Genomic DNA, 18,573 nt, shown 5'->3' with positions numbered 1-18,573 from the left:
CGCTTAATGTGCTCTTCCTGTGAACAACGTAGGATAAAGCGAAACTAGTGTATCATTATGTTAATAGGGTCATGGTTTGAACCATATACAATGCTTTAAAATGGAATTCTGAAAAGTATTGATGGGCTCACTACAAATCCTAGGCTACCCATTTTTTCCTAAAAATTTAAACAAAGATTTTTAATAAAAAAAATAGTGTTAATAATTAATTATGTACATTGGATACACATACTACTCTGTCAAGAAAGTAGCAGGAAAAGATCAATAATACACAAACTGTTTGTTATTCATCCAAATTTATTTTATCACCTTCAAAATATGCTCCTTTAGAAACGATACACTTACGCCAACGAATAATCCAATCATCAAAACATTTTTTAAACGCTGTTTCCGGAATTGAGGTCAGTTCTCGCCGCGAATTCTCTTTTATGTCTTCTACCGATTGAAAACGGGTGCCACGAAGTGGTAATTTGAGTTTAGGAAAAAGAAAAAAGTCGGCTGGAGCCATATCTGGTGAATATGGTGGTTGCTCGATGGTATTTGTTGAGTGTTTGGTTAAAAATTCGTTCACAATGATGGCCTTGTGCGAAGGTGCATTATCATGGTGCAAAATCCAAGAATTTTCTTTCCACAAATCTGGCCTTTTTCGTCGGATTTGCTGAAGAATTCCGAGTGCACAACACCGCGATAGTCAAAGAAAACAGTCAACATGACTTTGACTTTTGAACGACTTTGGCGTGGTTTTTTCGGTTTCGGTTCAGTTGGAAGGCGCCACTCCGAAGCTTGTTGACTAGTTTGCATGTCAAACTCGTAAACCCACGTCTCGTCACCAGTAACAATGCGTTTCATGAATGTTGGGTCGGAATTGACTCGTTCTAGCATGTCCTCAGCGACTCTCATGCGATTGAGTTTTTGAAAAAAATTCAGGTCTTTTGGGACTAGCCGAGCGGCAACATGTTTCATACCCAAATTATTAGTTAAAATGGTACGGATCGACTCGTGAGATACAGAAAGTTCGGTGGCTATCTCTCTCAAAGTTGAATGAGGATTTTCAGTCACTATTTCCTTCACTTTTGCGATGTTAACTTCAGTTGCAGACGTTGATGGCCTACCAGAGCGAGGCAAATCTTCCATCACATCTCGACCGCTTTTGAACGCTTTGTACCACTCATAAGCACGAGTTTTTGATAAAGTCGATTCACCGTAAGCCTTCTGTAACATTTTCAGTGACTCCGAACACGATATTCCATTGGCAATGCAAAATTTAAGACAAACTCTTTGTTCGATGTTTTTATCCATTATGAAATTAGCAATACACACTAGATATGATATAACTAAAAATAGCACTGTAGGGGGAAGTCCCGTAACGCCGGACGGCACCTAGCGCCGGACACTCGTACTATTCAAGCGAGTACAAATCAGTTCGTTTCAAAATACAAGTGAAAGGGGTGCTGGGGCATACAGGTACAAGATCACGCGCCGTGCCTCGCGAGCGACGCACACGGCCGCGGCAGGAGTAACCATTTGCTGTTTTAGGCTCAAAATCACGGCGTCACCTAAATATCAATGTAAGTAATTCTAGTATATTTATGCATTTACATTTGAGTGGTATTCAAAGATAAAATCAGTACTCGATTGTTATCCGTAAAATGGTAGAAAATTATTACATCTTTTAAACATTTTCAGTAGGTACCATCTAATGAACGAAAATGTGTGTCCCTTAGCACCGGACACTAAGTCGTCTCTTAGTGCCGGACAGTAAACATATTGATATTTCTTGTAAGAAATTACGTATTTTATTCTAATTATTTAATTTTGTTTTAGAGTATAGAAGAAAGAAGATAGTTAAAATGGAAGAGAAGAAAAAGAAAGGATCCTGGGATCCACAGAGCTTACAAACTGCTATTGATAAGGTTATGTCAAAAGAACTGAGTGTAAGACAAGCTGCAATGCGATACAATATTCCTAAAAGCACTATACATTAAATAAAGGCCCTAAATTGAGAAGAAGTAACAATGAAACCAAAGTTAGGTAGATTCACTAACACCTTCTCAGCAGAGTATGAAGAAGTCTTGGTGGACCACATTAAAGTATTATCGAATAGATGCATGCCTCTCATGAAAAAGAAGTTTCTTAAATTAGCATACGACTTAGTTGAAGTCATGAAGATTCCTCATCGATTTAATAAAGAAAAAGGCAGTGCTGATAGATAAAAAATAAAAGTCGCAATAAAAAATTACGACTTCATGAAAAGGCATTCTGACATTTCGTTGAGAACACCGGAATCGACAAGCATGATGCGCCCCGTAGGATTTAACAAACAACGAGTGGATCTCATCTCTTCTACGACAACCTTGAAAAGCTGATGAAGCAGTACAACATTCACACCCTCAAGAATTTATAACTGTGATGAAACTGGTGTCAGTTGCGTGCACAAATATTCGTCCGGTACTAGGTGCCACTTTTTAAAATTATGTTTTTTGTTACCAAAGTTTGTTTGATAGTATTAATTATTTTTTAGCAGAGGTTGCATTTTTGTTAAACTAATTTGATTTCTAACTTTGTTATCCAATATAAGTCATAATTTTATGAACATTCCTTACATATTTTATGTTTTATTTTGAAATAACCTTAGGTGTCCGCCACTGGGGGACTTCCCCCTATTTAATGTAAACAACAGATGCAACTCAAACTCCGCGCCAAAATGGAAAACAGTTGTGCCAATCTAACAACAACAAAAAAAACAAAAATTTGAATTTGGAATCATAAATAAATAATCCATTCCCGATACTTTTCTGACTGAATGTACATTACTACAATCATATATTTGGTTATACATATTTTTTTCAAGACGCAGACACAAACAAAAATATATTACTTGAAGAAAAATATTTGATTTCTTGTAGCACGTTATTATTCTGTATCAGTTCCAACTATTATTACAAATGCGATAGTGTGTGTTTTTATTTGTTTGTTACCGTTTAATATTATTTATCTTTGATCTTTTCAAACACATATTGTAATGGTGTATAGTTGAGTGATTGATTACTGAAAGAAGTAAAACAAATAACCATAAATAATGTCACAAAAAAGGCTCCGATTTATATTATGCGATATTTAAAAGTAGATCTGACCACTACACCATAAATGGACGCGGCAACTTAATTATCGATTCCTAGTGACCACTTAACATGGGAAATTGCTTTTTTGGGTGAAAATATGAGAAAAACGAATTTTAATTTACTCCCGTGTGCTAAAAATTTAACGAAATCGTTAATGCCGTTTACGGAATCGCGGCTAGAGGGAAAGGGTACGCACGCCCTTTGCAGGTGCCGTACTCTTCATAGGTACTGATAAATTTGTTCCAAGAAAAAAACCAAGACAGACAATCAAACAATTATGTTGTATTACTTGGAATAACCAAGTAACGTGCTTTATCATTATAATGATAAATCAACACATGATGCAAACTAAAAATACATTGAACGATGAAATGTTTATTGCGTTGGCGTAAACGGGCTTTATAGTATATTTTGTCTTATCATACATATATACTCGTATGCATGCTAAACGAGATCTAATTAGTTACCATTAGCGATGCTCTCAAATTCAAAGGACAGCAATTTTATTCCCTTTCTCTTCATGAAAGTTTACCGAAATGAGCCGAAATTAGCGAGAGTACATGTAAGTGACGCGTTCATATAGAACATTGTAAATATTGCTAGGTCTTTATAGAAATTGCAAGGTTTAAATTGCGCCCGCGCGAAATTAGCCCCACCAACAAAAGAATTAGTAGAAGTAGGTACAGTATTTTCTCAAATCCTACGGGAACTATAGTTTTTATCGGGATGAAAAGTACCCTTTATCCTTCTCTAGACTCTTAAATCTACAGAAATTGGTCAATTTGTGCGGGATGGAAAACACTATTTTACACTATTGGCTTTGCAACTTGATCAAATGTTGTCTGCATATAGCATTGATTTTGAATTTATGCCAAGAAAATATTTTTAGATATTTCCGGGAATTAAAGGCCACGCCACGAGATACAAACTGGAGCCTATAAAACAATCACGTTTGTCTCAAAACGCTCCCTTTGGGGTTCTCTCGACGTTCATTGGTCATAAAATTTAATTATGCCATTTCTACGTACCATACTCCTTCATACGCTTTTAGTGAGAATTATGTGGGGCATAAAAAATATTTACGTTAACGGCTAGGTGCCGAAAGAATATACAACGTGGTCGTTTCTCGTGTCTGGGCGGTGTAAAAAGAATTGGCTTGATTAAGTCTAAATAAATTATTTTTATACATACATACAATCACGTGTATATCTCTTGCGGGGTAGACAGAGCCAGTCTCGAAAATCCTGATAGGCCACGCTCAGCTATAGCTTTAAGATAGAATTGAGATTCAAATAGTGACAGCTTGATAGCCCATCGCCTAAAAGAAGAATCTCAAATTTATAAGCCTATCCCTTAGTCGCTTTTTACGCCATGGGAAAGAGATGGAGTGGTCCTATTCTTTTTTCTAATGGTGTTGGGAACCACGCGGCAAATAGATTATTGTTTTGAATTATTTAGCTCCTAGTCTTCGCCTGCGGCTTCGTAACGTAACTTCGCTGGTGTAACGAGATGTTGATCAAAACAGTACTTTTTCCGGGATGAATACATAGGGATTACGTATTCCTTGGTTGTGCTATATTTTTCCCTCTGGCGTATATTCTTTTTGATACTCCTAAGTATTGGCGAAATTTAAAAAAGTTGGCTCTTAGAAACAGCGTAAAGTGGTAACAGAAAAACAAACAAAAAAAAATATTCAAACCAAAATAAACATTTTAAATTTTTATTAGCATAGTGTTTTTTCGTATACTCGTGATTGAAAAGTCTTATATTTTTTCTATATTCATTATTTTAATGCATGCAGTTTTATAAAAAACAATTGCGTATATTCAGTCTAAAAAAAATATGAATGAATATTACAATGTAGTCAAAACATGAAGTCAAAATAAACAATTGAAATTACAGTCAGCGGTGATACTACACTCGCCAGCAAAAACAAATAACGGTCTCCGCTAATGGAGAGTGATTGACTAAGTTAAGTTTTAACTTTGATATAGTCTGTTTCTTTATTTAGACCCTGAAATAATTAAAGGTTAAACATACATATGATCACCTCTGAATCCCTAGCGGGGTAGACAGAGCCACCGGTCTTGAAAAGACTGATAGGCCACGCTCAGCTGTTTGGCTTAGTGATATAATTGATATTCAAATAGTGACAGGTTGCTATCAATCCCGCGGGAACTCCGGGATAAAAAGTAGGTTATATGTTACATATCAAATTTTATCGTAATCGGTTCAGTAGTTTTTGCGTGAAAGAGCAACAAACATCCATACTGACATCCTGACATACTCACAAACTTTCGCATTTATAATATTAGTAGGATGTGTATTTTCACTACAAAAATATTAACATTGATTACCTTTATTTTAGTAAGTATACATACATATACTTTATAGGTAGGTATTCTCGTATGTACGTTATACTTTGGGACTAAAACTGTATTCAACATTTTATTATACTTGCCCGCAGCTATGCCCGCGTATTACATAAATTCCATAATAAAGGTCTCATTCTTTTCTTTTTTCAGTGATTTACGTAGATTTCTCCTATGGATAGCAATAAAAAAATAAGTAACAGTCTGGTAGTTTTCGATATAACCAAACCATAAACAAATAGTATTCGAGTATGGGTGATGCAAAAGTTTTCTAAAAAAAAAATTACAGCCGCGACTTAGAAAAAGTTGATTTAGCGAATTGATAGCGGACAATTTTGGCGGAGAAATGAAATCCCGAATTTCCCAATATTGTCTCAAACTCTCCGGCATACTATTGTTAATTAAAAACTTTTACGAGTACGATTTAACTTTTTCTTTACTTTTGTACTTGAAGTTACACAAAGAGGAATTCGATAGTCTGATGTGAGTTATTTGAATCTGAATTCCATCTTTAAACCAAGCAGCTCAACGTGGCCTTTCAGTCTCTGCGAGATTGTTGGCTCTGTCCATCCCGTTAGGGATAAAGACGTGATTATGTATTTATGATGTGAGTTATTAGCTATTTGCAGTATTGAGGGTTTGTTTTAAGATGATTTTTTTATAAACAAATGTAATCAAAAGGTTACAATAATAAATCTTTATATTGCAAAATGTTGATAAACTATTCGTTTAAGCGATAATTTCACCAATAATCAAAGTACCTACCTTATCAAGGAAGAAACTTAAGTTCTAAAGCTAGTGAATTATATGTATCAAACTGCCAAGAGTCATATCACATGACCATCTTCATAGTTAAAACGGTGATATCAGTATCGAGAACGCCGATAGATTAAATCAGATGATACGATATGTGCGTGTGCGTCACAAGTAACTCGATTCGAATCCCGTGCGTCAGGTGTTATTTTGGATTTATCTTCGGCTATTGTTAACTGTATTAATACCTGCCGTGTGGTTCCCGGCACCAATAGAAAACAGAATAGGACCACTCCATCTCTTTCCTGTGGATCTCGTAAAAGGCGACTAAGGGATACGCTTATAAACTTGGGATTCTTCATATAGGTGATTGGCTAGCAACCTGTCATTAGTTGAATCTCAGTTCTATCGTTAAGCCAAATAGCTGAACGTGGCCAGTCAGTCTTTTCAAGACTGTTGGCTCTGTCTTCCCCGCAAGGGTTATAGACGTGACCATATGTATGTATGTATGTTCTTCGTATAGGTGATGGGCTACCAACCTGTCAAAATTTGAATCTCAAACCATACAACTGAACGTGGCCTATAAGTCCTTTCAAGACTGTTGGCTCTATCTACCCCGCAAGTTCTTCCCAGTAGAGTTTCTCTTGAGAGCTATTTACTATTTGTGAGTTAGTTACCGCACTGTGAAGAACCGTCAAAATGTAACAATGTAAAAATGAGGGAACCGGTACTAAATTGACATTTGGCAGCAAAAATGGGTCAAGAGTCATCCCGCCTTGCGTCCTCAGCACTACTTGTACTTTGAAAGCATTAATTTAAATTTTATTTAACTAAGTACATTACTGTTTTGTGGTTTGCTATTAAAGTATCAAGCAGTGCTGAAATAAACAATTTTTTTTACATGCATACATACTTGATATGTTTCTTTGAACTACCTGGTTGACTGGAAGAAATCCCTCACAGGGATAAGTCCGCCCTTGTGCATTGTTATTTTTAATGTCTTGTTATGTACTACAAATTTTTTTTTGTACCTACAATGAAGTATTTACTAACAAACAAACATAATAATCACGTTATCCCTTACGGAGTAGACGGAACCAACAGCCTCGTAAAGACTGAAAGGCCACGTTCAGCTGTATGGTTTAAAGCTGAATTGAGATTCAAACAGTAACAGTTTGCTGGCCTTTTGTCTAAAAGAAGAATTCCATTAGTATATACCTTAGTGTCCTCTTACGACATTCATGGGAAATGAACGGAGTGGTACTATTTTTAAGTGCCAGGATACATAAGGGTCTTACGAATCTATAAAATGGTGCTTGATTATAGTGCTCTATATAGGTACTTAAAACATTTATACATACTGTTTAAAATTGTATATCGTATTGGCCGCTAAGAAAATAGGTAATACTTAATAAAATGAAAATGGTGATTGTCAATTGTTAATTTTCACACCGATTATTTAAGACGAATTTAAGTTAGGATTATTTTTATATATTAAGTTTTTTATTATAATTATCTTTATTTTTACCGACACACAGTATTTTATTTAACATCCCGGCTAATTATCTTAACACATACATACATAAAATATCGCCTTTTTCCCGGAGGGTCAGGTAGAGAATACATCTTTCCACTTGCCACGATCTCCGCATACTTTTTTCGCTACATCCACATTCATAACTCTCTTCATGCAAAACATTTATACAATTTTCATATTCAAAAACAATGAAAAACAGTATGTAGATGAACTCATTGCTTGAAAAATATAAAAGCGAGGCTTCGCGTGATGACAAACATAACAGTCATTCGGCATCGCATAAATCGCATAACTTTTGTCTTAACCTGACCTTAATAGCACCTTGCAAAGTATTTATCAAACAAAAGGAATGTACTTAGTTACACTTAGTAACAATCACTGAATTATAACAAAGAAACATACTCGTATTACTTAGGGCATTTTCGGCAGATAAAAGTAATTAGTGCGCTTGTCTGTGAAACAGTAGGTCCCGGTTCGAATCCCGGCCAGGGCATGATGAGAAAATAACTTTTTCTGATTGGCCTGGGTCTTGGATGTATATCTATGTATAAAAGTATTACATACATAGATATGGTCACGTCTATATCCCTTGCGGGGTAGACAGCGCCAACAGTCTTGAAAAGACTGAATGGCCACGTTCAGCTATTTGGCTTAATGATAGAATAAAATAGATAGATAACAGTATTTATTATAAAATATATTATCGTTTAGTTAGTATCTCGTTACACAAGTCTCGAACTTACTTCAAGGCAACCTCAATTGGTGTAATTTGTACATATGTACATACTCGTACATGTATAAATCACGCCTATATTACGTTAACACGGAAACGTAGCTGCGGGCAACAGCTAGTATATTATATGTTTATTAATGAAACGATTTTTATTTGCCGCTTCACAAAATAATTACAAAACTTATTACATATACAATAAAGTGTATGAAAAAAATATTGTGCCGTGTAGTTCTTGGCACTTAAGAATAGGATCATTCCATATCTTTCAAAGTGACTTCGAGAAAGGCTAAAAAATTCATTTTGTAGCCGATGGGCTAGCAACCTGACACTATTTGCATCTCATTTCCATCTTTAAGCCATACAGCTGACCATAGAGCATGACCTTTCAGTTTTTTCAATACCGTTGGCTCTGTCTACCAGTCAAGGGATGTAGACGTGATTATATATGTATGTGTATGTATGTAGAAACTTTTTCCATTAATACTGCCACCATTGATAAAATAACAATACATATTCATTCTTTATTGTAGAACTTTGTAACATAAATCACGATTAGAGATTTAATATCAGTCGAAAACCTTTAGCAAACTCCAGCCGACTCCTGAAGGAATCCCTACGTTCCTGATCAAATAAATTAAACCGTAAATTATCTCGTAGAAATGCCTAAGGGAATTTCGGGTTATCTTGTGTCGTAAAATTCCACTAATGAATAGACCGTTTCAGAAGTTATACGACAAATTCAAATATATTTTTTTTATTATAGGACATTTCAACATCACTTAATGATTGTCATATTAACTTTTGGTTTTTCACAACATTGTTTGACGTGAAATAAATTACTTAAAACTGATTTTAATGCCGCTTCAACATACATACATACATACGGTATATATATATTCACACATATATATGGTCACGTCTATATCCCTTGTGGGGTAGACAGAGCCAACAGTCTTGAAAAGAGTGATAGGCCACGTTGAGATTCAAATAGTATAACCTCACCACTGAACCAACTAGACGTAGTCTACGTGTCCTGTGACTATGCCTTTTACGAGTTAGACACAGCCTCGAAGAGACTCAGAATGTCCCCGTTTAGCTGCTGCAAAAATTTAGTGCCGTGTGGTTCCCGGCACCAATAAAAAAAAAGAATAGGACCACTCCATCTCGTTCCCATGGATGTCGTAAAAGGCGACTAAGGGATAGGCTTATAAACTTGGGATTCTTCTTTTAGGCGATGGGCTAGCAACCCGTCACTATTTGAATCTCAATTCTATCATTAAGCCAAACAGCTGAACGTGGCCTATCAGTCTTTTCAAGACTGCTGGCTCTGTCTACCCCGTAAGGGATAAAGACGTGATCATATGTATGTATGTATGTATGTAGCTGCTAGACTTAAAATTTCTGTGCATTCATGTCATATACGAACATACTCGTAAAATACAACCTACTTTACCCACTGAAATTTCTTACAGCTAGATATAGATAAGTAGCTGTGTAACTCAAGAACCGGTTAATATTTAATGATATCAAATGGATGGTGATCCTACGTCGGGTTTCATTTCATTATGGAAGTAACGTCAGAACCTTGGGGGAGATGAGCAATGTTCGTATGTTTTTATTTCAATATAAGTAGTCCGTTCTGGATCCGTTTATTTCATAGCTTCTCTCCGTAGGTTTACCGGAGTTAAACTAAAAAAAAAACAAGAATAAATATCCAACAAAAGTAGTGCATTTGATATTTGGTAATCAAAATTTATCGAAATAGGTCCAGCAATTTAGTTGTGAAAGCGTAACAGATAGACAAATCGACATTTCGCATTTATAATAATAGAATAGATTACTTATAAAAGATTACAAGTTATACTCTTTATTCTAAAAAAATATTAAAACTTATTGCTTGTTCCTGTAAGAAATAGTAGAAAAAAAAAGGTGGGTTATATTTAAATAACACAGTTATTAAACTTGCAAACAAGAGGGCCACGTTCAGCTGAATAGATTCAGATAGTGACAGAATGCTAATCTATGCTGTAAGAGAGATTCGTAAGTTTAACTTTGCACAGGAAGTTAAGTATCTTGCACACACTGTGTTATTTACGTACGTACATAACTTCACATCTCCATCCCGTGTGGGGTAGACAAAGCCAACAGTCTTGGCAAACTTAAAAGGTCAGCTGTATGGCTTCATAACAGAATTGAGATAAAATAATAAAATAAACAAATACTAATAGGCTGCTAGTCCATCGCCTACAAAAGGAATCCCAAGTTTATTAGCCGATCCCTTTGTAGCCTTTTACGGCATCCATGGGAAAGACCTGGATAGGTCTTATTCTTTAGTGCCACACGGAGCACTGTGTTATTTCTTCGCTTGTTAAACAACGTGGATCCTCACAGGCTTTACATAGAAAAATACAAGTATTTAATTTTCATATAAGAAGTATAGATGTAAGGTAGGTAATAAATCTTTACGTTTACATCATTAATTCATCACTGCAGAATGCATGAATGTAGAAATAACTTAGGTTATAAAAACGCATTTGCATTAGATAAAGATGATTTATTTGTTTAACATATAAATATATAAAATTATGTATACATATATTTACAACGTTCTGGCGATATGTAGAACGTTATGAATGTGGTTGACAAGCAAGAAGTATGCAGGGATCGTGGTCAGTGAAAAGTGTAGTAAAATAATAAATTGTTGTAAATATGTCGTAAAAGGCGACTAAGGGATAGGCTTATAAACTTGGGATTCTTCTTTTAGGCGATGGGCTAGCAACCTGTCACTATTTGAATCTCAATTCTATCATTAAGCCAAATAGCTGAACGTGGCCATTTAGTCGTCAAGACTGTTGGCTCTGTCTACCCCGCATGGGATATAGACGTGACCATTTGTATGTATGTATGTATGTTGTAAATATTGTGTAATAATTAATTGTTGTAAATATTGACTGAAACCTAATAAACTTAGGCTTAATTTTATAGGCTAGGAACCTGTCCCGATTTGAATGTCAGTTCATCGTATACAGCTAAACGTGACCTTCCAGTTTTTTCCAGTTTTTTTAGCTCTGTCGACCCAGCAAAGGATAAAGATAATATGTATGAATACAAACTTTTATCTTTTCTCCTGGTGAAATTATCTACAGGACTTCTACTTACAATTACAGAACTAGTAGAACTAATGTAGACCTTTTTCTGTTTTGTGTCGTAGTTAGTCTAATTAATTAACGACCCTATTCTAGGCGTTATCTTACGCCTGAATCGAGGATATCTTAGAGTTAGACCTTAATATAATATACATATATAAATATACAGGTCAAATTACATAGATTGAGTTAGCACCGACGTAAGTTGGAGACTTGTGTTACGATATATACATATACGTTAGATAATACTAACTCAACGATTTTATATTAGAAAAATACTTACATAGATAAACACCCAAGACCCAGGCCAATCAGGAAAAGTTTTTTTATTATGTCCTGCCCGAAATGCGAACCCGGAACCTAGCGTGGTTCACACAAGCGCACTACCGCTGCGCCACAGAGGCCGTCAAAACTTGTAAATGATTCTTTGTTGGCTAGTTTATAGGCATAATACGTAAATATAATTTTAACCTATAAAGTTTCTCTACTTGGTTGAAGTAACTATTTGTAAGCATTTATGCTACGAGCAGGAAAATCACATTAATGAATTCAACCATAATCCATACTTATGTTATTATGAGAAAAGATTTGCATTTTTGCTTGTAAGGAATAAACTCAAAAATATAAAACAATTATTTGATATTTTGACTTATTTGTAATGTAAGCGTAATTGTAGATAATAAAGACTACGATTATTTAAGATTTTTTAAAATGAAAATGAAATTTTATTCTTCATTTTATTATACCTAGTTATCTTTTCCCTAATCTTTAATTAACTGCTCATTTTTGATAGTCATCATAGAAAACTGAATAATAAAAATAAAAAGTGTTAAACTTTAAAACTAAGATTTTTTTTAGAAATATGTAGGTACTACGTAAAATATCACGCATCTTTTACCACTTGCCATGATCACTTCGGACTTCTATTGTTTTTACTTATTTCTTTGTTGGAATATAAAAATTGGTAAACAAACCCAAAAACATATTTAGGTAAGAGATATTAAAAAATGTTACATATAACAAACTGCTACTTTTGTCGACATATGCTTTTAGTTACAACACCAGTAGGGTAGCCAACTACGCAGATCAAAAAACCGGGGATAAAAGTGAAAAGTTCCTTTCCTTTGCATGAGGACTTCTTGAATAAGCTTTACTTGTCACCCGAATTAAAAATTCCCTAAAAATATTATCTGCATTCCGAAAGCGCGTCAACGTCGATTTTTTATTTTGCTACTTCTAAATAAAACTTATTTTTCCTTTTTTGGACTGACAAAAAAAACATGAAAATACTTTACATTACCATATAACTAACACATTCCAAATATTATAATTTAATGGGAGGTTTTTAAATTAAAACCTTTTTATTATTTTCCTAAAACTATCTCAAAATTCGGAGAAGGTTGGCAACCCAAGGCATCTCGACCCGAGGGCACAAACTTGAAAGCTCATCGAGTGCTTTACCCCGAAACTATGCGTCGAATACATTCCCAGTACTTGCCTGCAGGCCACGTTTTCTTATTCTAGTTGGATATATACAATATATACAAATATGCTATTTTGACAAGAAAAAAATATAAATGACTTTCTTAGCTAAGAGTATTTTATAAAAAAAAAATGGCCAGTGCAAATTTGTATTTCTCCCGGTCCCGGTCTCGGGTTCGAATCCCAGCCAGGGCATGATGAGAAAAGATTGAAATGCTTGTGCATTTGCCTGACGCTTCAGTCGTGTTTGAAAGTCAAGGGAAAATCGAAGTCGTATTTACTTCTGATTCTAAAAATCAGTCAGTTGAAAGCTCAATTTCACCAAAATCGGTTCATTTGTCCATAGATCGAAAAGCTTGCCTGAATAAGTGTGCAGTGATCGTGGAATGTGGAAAAATATAGTCTCTGTCTACCCTTCCGGTAATTTTATGTATTGATTTATTAGCACAAGCTTAGTCGCTACAAATTTAAAATATTCTCTAAGTTATATCTAATCTATCTTTTGACACAATTTCATCAACCCCATTTCTATCTAAGCTCAGTTGTTACGTACAAAAATACAGCAAAAAATATAAAAATATAAGTCTCTTTTATTAAAAAAAAATTCGGATTAGTTTTGGATGGATTTGATATGGATGATGGATGGATTGGATGTACTCGATCTATTACAGAATAATCCCTTTTATTGGATAAACTGTTGTAACAAGCGATAATATTTTCTTGATGAATAGAAAAACTTTTTAATTCCGCCTGTTTAGAAAATAAGTTAAGTAAGTTGGAACTAAGATTTTAAAACAGTCGTGGGTAGAATGGCAGCTGTTAGAATTTTTATATTTCTTTCTGTGCTAAGGTTAACTGTGAGACATTGCTTTTATTCCGCCTTTTAAGAAAAAGTTATATTTTCTAACTTTTTTTTTTCATTTTTATTTAAAACTCATATATACAATTTCATCATTAGATTAGGGTAGACAGGGCCAACAGTCTTGAAAAGACCGAATGGCCACGTTCAGCTATTTAGCTGTCTGTCATTAAGACAGAATTGAGATTCAAATAGTGACAGGTTGCTAACCTATCGCCTAAAAAAGAATCCCAAGTTTGTAAGCTTATCCCTTAGTCGCCTTTTACGACATCCATGGAAAAGAGATGGACTGATTCTATTCTTATTCGTATTGGTGCCGGGAACTACTAGGCACAATAATTCCATCATAAAAACCGAGTCTTTCAGTTTTTTCAAAACTATTGGCTCGGTCTGCGCCGTGAGGGATATAGACGTGACTATATATATATGTAGGTATGTACTATAGTATAGGAAAAAAAACTAGTAATTTTCATCTGGCATACACTGTTCCTCGTTCGCAAGCGAATCAGTGACGAAGTCTGCATTTGATGAACGGCACATACTAGAGAACATCCTCGGCTCTGCCAATCCCGTTATCTCCCGTTCCCGCGGGAATGTACAAAAATCCTTTCTTAGCGGACGTCTCCCAGTCACAATCTATCTTCCTGCCAAATAGCATCTTTGGCTAAGTGGGTTTTAAAGATTTCGTGATCAGTGAATGAGTGAGTGTTTTACGCTTTTATATATATGTAAAAAAGAAGATACGTAAATTCCTTAAAGGCCAATATTCTTTCAACCTTGTCCAGTTGGCACAGGACTGAATAACCCCTGATTAACTTTAAGGTCCGCAGGAAACTGATTTGCCAAGGTTCGTTACGTGACCCGAAGTTGCTTGTACGAACCCTTTTTGCTATCTGGGTTTGCTTTGAATTTTCTATGTAGAGAAAGAAAATGAAGACAATTTGGGCCATTTTCGTCTTTCATGTGTTCTGTTATCATACATACATACATATGATCACGTCTTTATCCCTTACGGGGTAGACAGAGCCAACAGTCTTGTAAAGACTGATAGGCCACGTTCAGCTGTTTGGCTTAATGATAGAATTGAGATTCAAATAGTGACGGGTTGCTAGCCCATCGCCTAAAAGAAGAATCCCAAGTTTATAAGCCTATCCCTTAGTCGCCTTTTTCTGTTATCATTCATTCATATAATTACGTCAATATCTCAGTGGCCAGACAGAGACTTGAAAGACTGATAGATCACGTTCAGATTGATTTGAGATTCAAATAAAAACAGGTTGCTAGCTCATCGCCTAAAAAGAAGAATCCCCAGTTTATAAGCCCATCCCTTAGTCGCCTTTTACGACATTTATTGGAAAGAGATAGACTGGTCCTTATATTTTTTATACTGGTGCCGGTAACGACACTGCACTTGTTCTCTATGCCAACGTACAATTAAACTTCCTAGTGAAATATTAACTTCTTACTATCTCATCCTACAAATATTATAAAAACAAAAGTTTGAAAGAAAGTAAGCATTTGTTTGTTATTCTTTTACGCAAAATCTTCTAAACGGATTTATATATTTTTTTTTTTTACTAGAATATTGATTCTAAATAAATACTTTTATGGACCTGGATACTTAATAAATACTTTTACCGCGAAGAGCTAAGCCTCAGGCGCAGCTACTACTAAATTTAATCTTCCTATCGTAAAGAACTGAACTTCGCGGCTCAATGTACTAGTATATTGTAGTTTCATATTAGTTGTTACCTTGGGTAATTAATTATTCTGACATAAATGTTTTGTGTACCTATATTGAAGTTGTGCTTCTATCGGCATTGCTAGTGCTTAAATTATGCACTGATAATTAATATTTCCCTACAGTGAACCTCTATAAATAGTTTACGAATGAGCTTGGGTTTTTGAGATATTTTCATTACAAAAGATGTTAATCTAGACTTTTCTACCAACCAAATGCAGTGTTAGACTTTATTAGGGTAACCGTGTATGTGTTTACAGAGAGTCGGTTAGATGAGATACATACATACATACATAAAATCACGCCTCTTTCCCGGAGGGGTAGGCAGAGACTACCTCTTTCCACTTGCCACGATCTCTGCATACTTTTATACATGTAAAGTCATCGAAATAGTAACAAGACACCCTCTACTTCTACTTGGGCCTCGCCTTTTCCCGATACTCGGGGTCGGTAGATGAGGTAGATAAGTTGTAAAATTAAACTATTAAAACTAGCCTTTTATATTTATTAGAGTAGCTTACACCAAACAAACTGCTGGTAGACTGTTAGAGAATGCTAAACGGCATAAAGTCCGTCCTTTGTATATTTTTTTGTGCAATAAACTTTTAAATAAATAAATAAACTCAAAAAGCTGGGCTTTTGTGTATAGCGACAGTTGTATCTGTGCTTCTCGTGTCCCCTTTTTTTGAAGATATAGAACGCAACTTACGTAACAACATTAAGTACCTAACAAGACACCCTGTTCGTAAAAATCAAAACCGTAGGGCTGCAAGTTTAGCCGCACACGAAAGAGTAATTTATTTATTTATTTAGACTTCATGCACGTAAAATGTACAACAGGTGGACTTAATGCCACAAGGCATTCTCTTCCAGTCGAACCTTTGGACCAAACTGAGATGGATATACGGGTAGTGCGATAACTGTTAATCTGTGTGCGTTAGATTCAATCGTGAGTGTGTTGCATCCATCTGAGTTTAACATACCTGGTTATTTTAAAAACACTGGCCAGTTTTATTTGCTGCAGATTTAGACGATGAAACAGATTTCCTATGAATTTGTACCGTACGTATATTTATTTATGATATTTATTTAAAAAGTTTTTTATTTTAATAGCTACATAGGTATATAGTGGTAATTATAGAAATACAAATAATTATTATTCCTATTTCTTTGGCTATAATATTTATTCTGTCAATTGTAAACGACATCTTCAGTAGTATTATATAATATGGATGAGAAGCACTTTATTCCGTGTAATATAAAGACAAAACATCTTATTTTTGTTTGTAATATGTAGTATGTTATAAAAACAAAAAAAAACTGAACCGAGTTTTATAAATTTTGGCTCAGAGATAAAATAGAACATACAATTTATTCTGAAAATTACGTTTCCTCAGCAAAATTAGATAAGCTTTGCTTTTTTTCGACTATAATTTCTCAATATTGATATTGCACGAGAGAGAATTCCCACGCGACAGTCTTAATTCTGTTTCTCTACCAAAGTACCAAAAATCAATTTACGCATTGAAAGAAAAAAACAAGCTCTTTAGAATAGATTCGTTTAAAAATAAATTAGATTAGTTTTGATAATGTAAAAATAACTGAACTTATATAAATTTAACAATGAAATTCAATGGGTATGAATATTGTTGGATTAAATTGTTAAATTTTCTTAAGTCGTAAACTGTTTTCAATTAGAAACTTATTCAGAATGTAATCCATTTACTGGTCTCAATAATACACCTTACTTTGAGAGTTTGAAAATAATCAAAAGTTTTTGAATCAATTTCATCATTTGTAAAACATTTTCGTTTGTAACTTTTGGATAAATAATTGTGTTTTTGTTCTAGGCAAGAATTAAAATCCAATTGTTGCAAAGCATATTTTCCTTACCTCGTTAACTTTTACTTTACATAAATTTAGTATTAATTTATTGTTATAGTTTTATGTGTAAAAGCTATTCTGTCTATCTCCGTACTTTATATATCTGTGTTTAAAATTTATGACAATACGATTGTTATTATAAATAGAATTAATGAGCACATCGCTTAAGCAATAAAAAAATAATTTAATATTTTTATATAAACATCGAAAAACAACTCACCTCAACTGGATAGATTCTTAAAACTCATTCACAGACAAATCTAACAAAATTCCAAATTCAAAACTATATTCACCGAACTTTCAAACTTTGATTTCGTCAATGCACAAAACAAATTTATTTATATCCATAACGACACTGGCAATAAACAGTAAGTTTTAAAAAAACAACGCAGTTTGAAATTTCAAATTCAGAACTTCATAGAGAACGGCCGGCGCGCGCGGTTCGGCCGTCGTACTCGGCAAGCGTCAAGTGACTGTAGAAGTGTAGACCGCTACGGGGCTACGACATTCAAAGTGCCTACGAACTATGTGAATAGTATACGACTTTGTTCAGATTCTGGTAAACATAAATAAACTTTTAGTTTTGATATTGATTGAGTGTGATAGAACTAGACTAGACTAGAACTAAATAGAACTTAGAAAATTAATGGCATGTTGTTTTCAATTTTTAACCGAATTCACATAGAGAGGTTCTCAATTCACTCTATTCTTTTTCATAAGTAGATTTAATCTTTTTCGAAAGATTATACTTTCAAAGTAGAGAAATTGAGGAACTAATTTTTATAGATTAAAGCATCGGAGAAAGAAAGAAAAATATATAACATTTTTAAAAAACCATTATCAGTATATGGACATTATCGATATCAAAATACAGTCAAGGAGTGCGTTAAGAAAATAATGATTTAAAATAAACAAAACATCAATTCCTATGTCAATTAATCCCA

At 34.4% G+C, this 18,573-nt stretch overlaps 1 protein-coding gene across 1 annotated transcript in view; it reads right to left on the bottom strand.

Moving 5' to 3' along the window:
• Positions 1–18,088, bottom strand: part of LOC106134331 (neuropeptide CCHamide-1 receptor) — a 117,493-nt gene extending 99,405 nt beyond the window's left edge. Inside the window, exon 1 of the mRNA XM_013334350.2 lies at positions 17,850–18,088. The gene's annotated coding sequence lies outside the window, so the exon portion shown is untranslated. The remainder of the gene's footprint in view (positions 1–17,849) is intronic.
• Between the last annotated feature and the right edge of the window lie 485 nt (positions 18,089–18,573).

This window comes from Amyelois transitella, chromosome 17 (genome assembly GCF_032362555.1).
Source record: "Amyelois transitella isolate CPQ chromosome 17, ilAmyTran1.1, whole genome shotgun sequence".
Classification (NCBI taxonomy): domain Eukaryota; kingdom Metazoa; phylum Arthropoda; class Insecta; order Lepidoptera; family Pyralidae; genus Amyelois; species Amyelois transitella.
The sequence above is the reverse complement of the archived record's forward strand: the minus strand, read 5'-3'. Positions and strand labels throughout refer to the sequence as shown.